Source organism: Rutidosis leptorrhynchoides, chromosome 1, assembly GCF_046630445.1.
Source record: "Rutidosis leptorrhynchoides isolate AG116_Rl617_1_P2 chromosome 1, CSIRO_AGI_Rlap_v1, whole genome shotgun sequence".
Lineage (NCBI taxonomy): Eukaryota > Viridiplantae > Streptophyta > Magnoliopsida > Asterales > Asteraceae > Rutidosis > Rutidosis leptorrhynchoides.
This window is the reverse complement of record NC_092333.1, coordinates 379,668,697-379,681,729: the sequence shown is the minus strand read 5'-3', so window position 1 is coordinate 379,681,729 and position 13,033 is coordinate 379,668,697.

Here is a 13,033-nt window from a genome sequence, read left to right as displayed (position 1 = left end):
CCATGACTTTTAAATTGAGTAATTATCTATATTTATTTATGTCTAAATTTGTATTTATCTATATATATCTATAATTGTATATATTTATAGAATCTGTATAATTATGTATGATATATATATATATATGTCATTAGTTACATTATCTGTTTATTAACTTTAACTAATATTAATAAATACTAATGTATTAATGATAATAATATTATTTACACTTATAATAATAATACTAATATTAATAAGAATAATAATAGGTTTAATAAGAAAATGATAATAATAGCATCATTACTTTTAATACTTAATTATGTATATCAAATAAATAATAATTTTAGTAGTACCGATATTAATATTAATAATAATTACTAATTTTATTAATATTATTAATGATAATAATAATATTACTAATAACAATACTATAACAATTTATATATATCTAGTTTACATTTATATCTATATTTTTATTTACAATCAATTGTTCGTGAATCGTCGGGAATAATTCAAGGTCAAATGTATATATAAATATAGTTCAAAGTTTTTTTTTTTTTTTTTTTTTGGGGATTTCAATATTACAGACTTTGCTTATCCTGTCGAAATTATATAAAGATTGAGTTTAAATTTGGTTGGAATTTCACGGGTCGTCACAGTACCTACCCGTTAAAGAAATTTCGTCCCGAAATTTGAGTGAGGTGGTCATGACTAACAATAAAAATGTTTTCATGACGAATATGAGTTGATAAATTGAGTTTTATCATCATTGAGTAATATGGATAAAAATAATTCGATTATTCGAAGAGTACGAATGAAGCTATCACCAAAGAGTGGAATAGGAAAGTAAAGATTCATCTTAACTTTTGACAGAGTCAGGGTTGAATTCTGGAATTCAAGAGATTTAAAAGAAAATCTTGGAAATATATAAGATCTGATTCTTCGACGAATAAGAAAATTAAGATCTCTCTAATTAAATACGGTAATCTGCTTCGAGTACTCTATCTGATATTTCCATTATAAATTAAACTCTTCCATTCCATTATTCTCACAATTCCTATACTTTCCTTCTTGTTTCATGCATCCAAAAGATTCTGAAAATGCTTAATCCAGTTCCGATCCTTGTCCTCATCCTTACTATCGCAACAATAATTCTCCTTTTCCAACTTCCACCAGAGGAATTTGCTTTCTTCTACTTCGTCCTTGGGATTATAATGTTTTTAATTCTCCCGTGTCTTTATGTGGCGACCCCGTTAAAACACTTAACGGTTCCGTCAGTTGGTCCCACAGCTTGATCGGACTTAAATGAATTAAATAAACAAAGTTGCATTCTTTTATTTCAAAAGTTTTCCCAAAAAGGAAACAAACCAAATTATGTAGTTTAAAACAACCAAACATATTAAATAACAAAAGTTGACACAAAACATTGTCAACAACCCACAAGTTTAAATTATCCGAAAATAGAATGCAAACTTAAGTTTCATAATTGTTTCATAAAAATCTGCCCAAATGCATGCAGACTCTTCTAAACACAGCGGAAGCATCACATAAACTCAAGTACCTGTGAAAACATGCGAGTAAACTGTCAACACAAAGGTTGAGTGAATTATAGGTTTAAATAAATAAGTAAACTTTAGACCACAAGATTTAAAATGTTAGAAAACATTAAATATTATTCCATTATCAATGAGCCACCTGGTAACCACTTAACCCTTTATTTACCCTTGCCAAACACAATAAAAATATACACTTGGACAGTGTATCTACAACAAATTACGAAGTACTAAACATTCCGATTATAAATTGCTAGCGCGACTAGCTCGAAATGGGGTTGTCAAACCCGATAGATCTATCCATAGGATTCGCGTTCACCGGTAGAAACCAATGATTACAGTTACCAGACTAGGGAATATTTTTGTCCAACTCACAATGAATAATTAAATTTAACTGTTACTTGTGTCTAAATGTAAGTAAAAATACATGTAATCACATCCCAAAAAGTATACTTTGAAAAGTATGTAGAAACGGGACTATAACTCACCTCGATAGCACAGTAAGAATATCACACGAATGTGATAGTTAACATAATCGCAGTTGATCGAAATACCCAACCTAGAGATACAAGTTGGTCAGTATTCGTACAACACTTTTATAGGTTATCTTTATATGTATATATTTTTTTTACAATATATATATATATACATTTTAATTATATTCCTTTTAAAAATTTTATATAGTTCAAGGACTTAACAAGTACTTATAGTCTTCTGATATATTATTATGTAATATAATAGATATTTCGAGAAATAAACTCGAAATTTTAAAATGTCAGTTCAAATGAAATTGTAAATTCTTACGACTCTAAATAGAAATTGTGTGTTTGACATTTTGTTTATTATATGTAATGTAATATATAGTTCAGGGTTTGAATACATAGATATAACATATTGCAAACTTAAAATTGTAAAAAGATCATACCTTAAGGACTAAAAGTGAAAAATCATAACATGACACCAATTTCTTAATTCCATGTATTGATACGTACAGAATAGTTTTAGTCTCAATCTTCTCATACATATATATATATATATATACATATATACATATATATATATATACATATATATATATATATATATATATATATTTCAATCTTTTATACATATATATATATATATATATATATATATATATATATATATATATATATATATATATATATATATATATATATATATATATATATATATATATATATATATATATATATATATATATATTTCAATCTTTTAATTCAATAGTTTTTAACCACCCATATCCCCCATAATAATAACAATAGATGATAAAGTACTAATATGAGTTTGTAGGTACCGATTCACTATATATTTTGGGACCGCAAAAGTTTTCAATATAACCACTCAAACAATGATAATTTGATTTGATGAACAATTATATAAACCCTTTTAATGAAAAGAGAATACCAACAAGTTAATGGGTTTGGTTAAGAGTTACCTTTGAAAAGAAAATGAGAAAATTTGTATCGACTTAATTTGACTGAAAATGCTCTTTATCCGTTCAACTGATCGGCCTTCTTTTTGGTATGTGGTTGTAGTCAAAGTATCTTATTGATAGAGTATCTTATTATGTGTTAGAGACACCACTATATATAAATATAAATGAAATTGTTTTGGAAAAGATATCAATGCGTATTTATGGGATTTTCATTTATCACCATATAATGAAACAAAAGTCAAAAAAATTGTGAAGGAAGATGGAGTAGAATTCAGTCGAAGGAGGGAGCAAGTGAGGTTTCATTTTTTTAGTTCCTTTTTAGTTGTTGATTGTTGAATTACTCACTATATGTTAAGATAAGAAGACAATTCACAAATCTAATCACTTTAAATTTTGTCAACTCAGGTATGCGATATTAAAATTTAAAATATTGTATCTATATTATGCCTATAAATAAGCCTACATAGCACATAGAAATATACTCCGTAAATTAAAATAAAAAGGGTTTAATAAATTTTAAAATAAAAAAAAAAAAAAAAAAGAAGTTGAAAGTGGTCGTCCCATATTTTGATATATATTTTTTTTTATATAAAAATAATAATAACAATCTTATCCTTTTATTCAACATTATTAATATTACTATATATTAACTAATTTACTAGTCAAATGATATTAGGATATTATAATCATTCTGTATAAGTTATTATGGTCAACAGCTAATATCTAACACTTAATATAACCAACATATATAATCACTTACGATTTATTATCTAGTTCATATGTCGATTTACATATATAAGTCACAATATTAAATTAACGAACACAATATTAGCCTTTTATTAGGATGCATATATGAAAATATATGAATTAAGTAACAATTAAAATCTTGGAAGTACTACGGGCATTAATCTTATTATTATACAATAAATATAATAATTGTATAAACATTTGGGCTATAATAACATATCCACTTAAAATGACTTTACTAATTGGCCCGAATGATTAAACGAACGCAATCCGATAAAGTATTGTTACGCGATTAAATTACGCGAGAAGGATGAAATCCCATGAAATAAAATATAGGAATATTTTATAAACTCATGCGACATTGGAATGTCGTATATAGATAAATTCGGATTTGAAAATCACGAAAATATAATCGTTGGTATGGAAGCAGAGACGATTCATCGAATATAAACATTATACGCTATAACATAATAACACGAAATCACATATTTTCATTTAACAAATAATACTAGAATATTATTTAATTTATATAGAATAAAATCAAGTCACAAAAAAAATATGACATGGTAAGGATACTATTTAACCAAAGTTAAATACTTAAATAAATAAATAAAAAAAAACATAACGGAAAAAGTAGGGTTGTGACAGTACCTGCCTGTTAAAGAAATTTCGTCCCGAAATTTAAGCAGTAGTAGATGTTGACGCATCATTCGGAAATAAATGCGGATATTTCTGCTTCATCTGATCTTCACGCTCCCAAGTAAACTCGGGACCGCGTCTAGCGTTCCATCTGACCCGGACAATAGGAATTCTGCTCTGTTTAAGAGTCTTAACCTCTCGGTCCATGATTTCAACAGGTTCCTCAATAAAATGCAATTGCTTATCAACTTGGAGTTCTTCCAAAGAAATAGTCTGATCAAATTCAGCCAAACACTTCTTTAAGTTCGAAATATGGAAAACATCGTGAACAGCACTGAGTTCTTGTGGCAGCTTCAAACGATAAGCCACTGGTCCAACTCTTTCAATGATATCAAACGGTCCCACGAAACGAGGACTTAACTTTCCCCTTTTACCAAAACGGATCACACCCTTCCAAGGCGAAACCTTTAACATAACACGATCACCAACTTGAAATTCAACATCTTTCCTTCCTTTATCGGCATAACTCTTTTGCCGACTTCTAGCAGTTCTCAACCTTTCTTTAATTTGCACAATCTTCTCAGTAGTCTCGTGAATAATCTCTGGACCTGTAAGTTGAGCATCCCCAACCTCATTCCAACAAATAGGAGACCTACATTTTCTACCGTACAAAGCTTCAAACGGTGCGGCTTTAATACTTGCGTGATAACTGTTGTTATAAGAAAACTCAGCTAACGGCAAATATTTATCCCACCCATTTCCAAAATCAATCACACATGCTCGCAACATATCTTCTAATGTTTGAATGGTCCTCTCACTTTGACCATCCGTTTGAGGATGATAAGCGGTGCTCATATCCAATCTGGTACCCAAGGATTCTTGTAAAGATCGCCAAAACCTTGATACAAATCGACTGTCTCGGTCAGAAATAATGGACACGGGAACACCATGCCTAGAAACAATCTCTTTTAAATACAAACGGGTGAGTTTCTCCATCGAATCGGTTTCCCTAATCGGCAAAAAGTGAGCCGACTTAGTGAGTCGATCTACAATCACCCAAATCGCATCATAGCCACCCAAAACTCTTGGTAACTTAGTAATAAAATCCATAGTGATACCTTCCCACTTCCACTCGGGAATTTCTGGTTGCACCAAAAGTCCAGACGGTTTTTGATGTTCAGCTTTGACCTTAGCACAGGTCAAACACTTAGACACATACTTAGCTATATCACCTTTCAAATTATGCCACCAATACAGCTCCTTAAGATCCTGATACATCTTTCCTGAACCAGGATGAATAGAGTACCTAGATTTATGAGCCTCGTCTAAAACGAGTTGTCGAAGACCTCCAAATTTTGGAACCCAAAGACGTCCCGCAAAATACCTAGTACCATCAACTCGTACATCAAACTTCTTAGCCACCTTTTCAATATTCTCCTTCCCGAAATTCTCCTCCTTTAAGGCTTCTTGTTGTGCCTCAAGAATCTGCCTAACGAGGTTTGATCTAACCGTCATGTTCAAAGCTCTAACCCTGCGAGGTTCGGTCCTTTCTTTACGACTCAAAGCGTCAGCCACAACATTGGCCTTACCCGGGTGATATAAAAGGTCACAATTATAATCATTCAACGTCTCAATCCATCTTCGTTGTCTCATGTTCAACTGTTTCTGGTCGAGGATATGTTGAAGACTCTTGTGATCTGTGTACACTGTACTCTTAACTCCATAAAGATAGTGTCTCCAAATCTTAAGTGCAAAAACAACAGCCCCCAACTCTAAATCATGAGTTGTATAGTTCTGTTCGTGAATCTTCAACTGTCGTGACGCGTACGCAATAACTTTCTTTCGTTGCATCAAAACGCAACCAAAGCCTTGACGTGATGCATCGCAATAAACAACAAAATCGTCATTACCCTCCGGTAGGGACAATATCGGAGCGGTAGTCAACTTCTTCTTCAAAATCTGAAAAGCTTTCTCTTGTTCATCCTTCCACTCATACTTCTTCCCCTTATGCGTTAAAGCAGTCAGAGGTTTCGCTATACGAGAGAAATCCTGAATGAACCTTCGATAGTAACCTGCCAACCCTAAGAACTGACGAATCTGAGTAGGAGTTTTCGGAGTTTCCCACTTTTCAATCGCCTCAATTTTAGCAGGATCAACTTGTATCCCCTGTTTACTAACAATGTGACCAAGGAACTGAACTTCTCTTAACCAAAAAGCACACTTAGAGAACTTAGCGTATAACTCTTCTTTCTTTAACAAATCAAGCACTAACCTCAAATGTTCTTCGTGCTCTTCATCACTCTTAGAATAAATAAGGATGTCGTCGATGAAAACAATAACGAACTTGTCCAGATAGGGTCTACACACACGGTTCATGAGGTCCATGAACACAGCAGGTGCATTTGTCAATCCGAACGGCATAACAAGAAATTCAAAGTGACCGTAACGGGTGCGAAAAGCAGTTTTCGAAACATCAGATTCTTTAACACGCAACTGATGATAGCCAGAACGAAGATCGATTTTTGAATAAACAGATGAACCCTGAAGTTGATCGAACAGATCATCAATTCTCGGAAGAGGATAACGATTTTTAATAGTAAGCTTGTTCAATTCACGATAGTCAATACATAAACGAAAAGAACCATCTTTCTTCTTAACAAACAGAACAGGAGCTCCCCAAGGGGACGAACTGGGACGAATAAAACCCTTGTCTAACAAATCGCGGAGTTGACTCGACAATTCCTGAAGTTCAGAAGGCGCAAGACGATAAGGAGCACGTGCTACAGGAGCAGCACCGGGAACAAGATCAATTTGAAATTCTACCACGCGTTGCGGCGGAAGGCCAGGTAAGTCATCGGGAAATACCTCGGGAAAATCTCTAACAATGTGAATGTCGCCAACGTTCTTCACTTCCTTACTAGGATCAACGACATGAGCAAGAATAGCATGACAGCCTTTGCGAAGATGTTTTCGAACTTTCATACAGCTAATAAGATTTAACTGTGTGCATTTCTTATCTCCAAAGACCATCAGTGGCTCTCCAATCACATCAGTAATATGAATAGCTTTATCATAACATACGATCTCAGCACGATTCGCAGATAACCAATCCATGCCAATAACAATATCAAAACTACCAAGTTCAATCGGTATCAAATCTATCTCAAAATCCCTACCACCCAGATTAATGTTACATTTACGATGTACAGTCTTAGCAGTAAGTTCTTTACCATTAGCTACTTCAACAACATAAGTATTGTCTAAGGGAGTTACCGGTGTTTTGATTTTTGAACTTAATTTACTCGACACAAAACTCAAATCAGCCCCAGAATCAAATAGTACATAAACTGATAAATCGTTGACTGAGAACGTACCAGTAACAAGCTTAGGATCTTCCTCAGCATCCTTAGCATTTATGTTGAACACTCGGCCGCGTGCGGTTTCAGCAGTCTTCTTGTTGGGACAAGCATCTCGGAAATGCCCCGGCTTCCCGCACTCATAGCAAACCCTTTGATTACCTCCATTATTCAATTTCCCATTACCATTACCGTTACCACCTCTATTACCAACATTATTATTATTACCACCCGCAGCTGGAGTAGCAGAACCCAACAAAAGCACTGTACAATCTTTAGCAATGTGCCCTTGCTTGGAGCACCTCTTACAAGTAACTGTGCAGTAACCCCCGTGAGCCTTATAACAACGAGGACAAACACGCTGGTTACGGTTAGTAGCACCCGAAGTATCCTGTTTCTTCTGCTGACCCTGGTTTTGATTGCGGTTGTTATCCCACTTTCTTTTCCCACTGTCAGCCTTCTTAACAATTTCTTCACTAGTTTCAGTAACAGTAGCCTTGCTTCTTCTCAACACCTTATCATTAAGTTTGTGGGCCATAGACATAGCCGCCTCAATAGTCTGGGGTTTACTAGACTCAACCCCGTGTTCAATCTTCTCAGACAACCCATCAATGTAAGCCTCAATCTTGCGGTCCTCATCCGCATAAACCCTAGGACACAACAAAGTTAACTCGAAAAACCTTCGCTCATAGGCATCTAACTCGGTGCCATTCATTTTCAAATTTTTGAGTTCAACCTCTAGCTTCTTAAGCTCACCCCGAGGTCTATAGCGGGTGATCAATCTTTCCTTAAAATCATTCCAGGCCAAACCATAAGCTACATCGTTCCCCAAACTACTAACTAGATTGTTCCACCAAGTCAAAGCACTATCCTTGAGAGTGCAACTAGCAAAACTAACTTTGTCCTCTTCACGGACCCGACTAACCCTGAAAATTGATTCGATCTTCTCGAACCATCGAGTGAGCCCTATTGGTCCTTCCGTACCACTGAATTCTTGGGGTCGACCAGCCATAAAAGTTTTGTGGGAGCATCCCACCTGGTTGTTGTTGTTGTTGTTGTTCGCATTGGCATTAACATTAGCATTCGCTGCCATAGCAGCAGCAATCCCTTCAGAAATCAAGCGTTGCATACGAGCTTCAGTGGACTCTCTTGGAGGCATGATCTTCAAAAATAGAATAACACATTCGTTAGTACCAGAAATTATACTAGTGTTATAAAGAAATAGATCAAACACAAAAAGACTAACCATTAAGATATTAGTCAACTAACACTATGAGTAATAACATGACAGTTATGATTGTTATAGAAATAACCATCACATGCATACATATTTTATGATAACATCATACAACATACATAGCACCTAACATACATGAACATATATTACGCATAATATAACATGCCAAGAGCCACAACATCAGAAATAAAACATGATAGTGATAATAGATATCATAAAAATAACCATCCATACATAATGAAAATATCCCATAACAAAAACCTTAATAAAATCCTCGACAAAACGCCGTACATAACTCAAAATGTATGTATAAAAGGACATTAAGTCTTATGGAATAGATAATCAATATGAATAATCACATCACATTCGTTTAGAGCGGGTGTGATAAGCTGGTCCAGCATGAGTCTCGGCAGGAGCCTCATACTTATGCAACTTTCCTTTCACAACATCCAACTCTTCCTTCAACCCACGAACAGTGCTCTCGAGAGCCTCGAACTTAGCATTAACTTCTCGATCACGCTTACGATTCTCATCCTCAACCCTATGCTTAAAACTGATAAAATTACCCATGTCATCACGAATCTCGTCCATAACTTCGTTATGTGGCAAAGTACGCATACAATCACTAAGGGCATTAATACGCGTCACCTCATTCTAAGCCCGGTTCATGTGAGTAATGGTGGAAAAATAATAGTGAACAGGATCATCGATCCGGGGTTGATTAGCACAACGTCTAGCAGGAGACGGTGGAGCAGGAGCAGCAACGGAGTTATCGCTCGAAGTCGACATCTGCAAACAGCAAAACCGCAAACCACATACCAAAAGATATACAAGCTAATAATATAACTTATACGAAATGAAATGCATATTAATGCTATAGCAAAAAGGTCGGGCTGTAGACTAGACTCTAATGCACCCTAAAAACCACGGGTTGACCACATTAAGACCGCCTAGTTCCCTACAACCAACGCTCTGATACCACATGTGGCGACCCCGTCAAAACACTTAACGGTTTCGTCAGTTGGTCCCACAGCTTGATCGGACTTAAATGAATTAAATAAACAAAGTTGCATTCTTTTATTTCAAAAGTTTTCCCAAAAAGGAAACAAACCAAATTATGTAGTTTAAAACAACCAAACATATTAAATAACAAAAGTTGACACAAAACATTGTCAACAACCCACAAGTTTAAATTATCCGAAAATAGAATGCAAACTTAAGTTTCATAATTGTTTCATAAAAATCTGCCCAAATGCATGCAGACTCTTCTAAACACAGCGGAAGCATCACATAAACTCAAGTACCTGTGAAAACATGCGAGTAAACTGTCAACACAAAGGTTGAGTGAATTATAGGTTTAAATAAATAAGTAAACTTTAGACCACAAGATTTAAAATGTTAGAAAACATTAAATATTATTCCATTATCAATGAGCCACCTGGTAACCACTTAACCCTTTATTTACCATTGCCAAACACAATAAAAATATACACTTGGACAGTGTATCTACAACAAATTACGAAGTACTAAACATTCCGATTATAAATTGCTAGCGCGACTAGCTCGAAATGGGGTTGTCAAACCCGATAGATCTATCCATAGGATTCGCGTTCACCGGTAGAAACCAATGATTACAGTTACCAGACTAGGGAATATTTTTGTCCAACTCACAATGAATAATTAAATTTAACTGTTACTTGTGTCTAAATGTAAGTAAAAATACATGTAATCACATCCCAAAAAGTATACTTTGAAAAGTATGTAGAAACGGGACTATAACTCACCTCGATAGCACAGTAAGAATATCACACGAATGTGATAGTTAACATAATCGCAGTTGATCGAAATACCCAACCTAGAGATACAAGTTGGTCAGTATTCGTACAACACTTTTATAGGTTATCTTTATATGTATATATTTTTTTTACAATATATATATATACATTTTAATTATATTCCTTTTAAAAATTTTATATAGTTCAAGGACTTAACAAGTACTTATAGTCTTCTGATATATTATTATGTAATATAATAGATATTTCGAGAAATAAACTCGAAATTTTAAAATGTCAGTTCAAATGAAATTGTAAATTCTTACGACTCTAAATAGAAATTGTGTGTTTGACATTTTGTTTATTATATGTAATGTAATATATAGTTCAGGGTTTGAATACATAGATATAACATATTGCAAACTTAAAATTGTAAAAAGATCATACCTTAAGGACTAAAAGTGAAAAATCATAACATGACACCAATTTCTTAATTCCATGTATTGATACGTACAGAATAGTTTTAGTCTCAATCTTCTCATACATATATATATATATATATATATATATATATATATATATACATATATACATATATATATATATACATATATATATATATATATATATTTCAATCTTTTATACATATATATATATATATATATATATATATATATATATATATATATATATATATATATATATATATATATATATATATATATATATATATATATATATATTTCAATCTTTTAATTCAATAGTTTTTAACCACCCATATCCCCCATAATAATAACAATAGATGATAAAGTACTAATATGAGTTTGTAGGTACCGATTCACTATATATTTTGGGACCGCAAAAGTTTTCAATATAACCACTCAAACAATGATAATTTGATTTGATGAACAATTATATAAACCCTTTTAATGAAAAGAGAATACCAACAAGTTAATGGGTTTGGTTAAGAGTTACCTTTGAAAAGAAAATGAGAAAATTTGTATCGACTTAATTTGACTGAAAATGCTCTTTATCCGTTCAACTGATCGACCTTCTTTTTGGTATGTGGTTGTAGTCAAAGTATCTTATTGATAGAGTATCTTATTATGTGTTAGAGACACCACTATATATAAATATAAATGAAATTGTTTTGGAAAAGATATCAATGCGTATTTATGGGATTTTCATTTATCACCATATAATGAAACAAAAGTCAAAAAAATTGTGAAGGAAGATGGAGTAGAATTCAGTCGAAGGAGGGAGCAAGTGAGGTTTCATTTTTTTAGTTCCTTTTTAGTTGTTGATTGTTGAATTACTCACTATATGTTAAGATAATAAGACAATTCACAAATCTAATCACTTTAAATTTTGTCAACTCAGGTATGCGATATTAAAATTTAAAATATTGTATCTATATTATGCCTATAAATAAGCCTACATAGCACATAGAAATATACTCCGTAAATTAAAATAAAAAGGGTTTAATAAATTTTAAAATGAAAAAAAAAAAAAAGAAGTTGAAAGTGGTCGTCCCATATTTTGATATATATTTTTTTTTTATATAAAAATAATAATAACAATCTTATCCTTTTATTCAACATTATTAATATTACTATATATTAACTAATTTACTAGTCAAATGATATTAGGATATTATAATCATTCTGTATAAGTTATTATGGTCAACAGCTAATATCTAACACTTAATATAACCAACATATATAATCACTTACGATTTATTATCTAGTTCATATGTCGATTTACATATATAAGTCACAATATTAAATTAACGAACACAATATTAGCCTTTTATTAGGATGCATATATGAAAATATATGAATTAAGTAACAATTAAAATCTTGGAAGTACTACGGGCATTAATCTTATTATTATACAATAAATATAATAATTGTATAAACATTTGGGCTATAATAACATATCCACTTAAAATGACTTTACTAATTGGCCCGAATGATTAAACGAACGCAATCCGATAAAATATTGTTACGCGATTAAATTACGCGAGAAGGATGAAATCCCATGAAATAAAATATAGGAATATTTTATAAACTCATGCGACATTGGAATGTCGTATATAGATAAATTCGGATTTGAAAATCACGAAAATATAATCGTTGGTATGGAAGCAGAGACGATTCATCGAATATAAACATTATACGCTATAACATAATAACACGAAATCACATATTTTCATTTAACAAATAATACTAGAATATTATTTAATTTATATAGAATAAAATCAAGTCACAAAAAAAATATGACATGGTAAG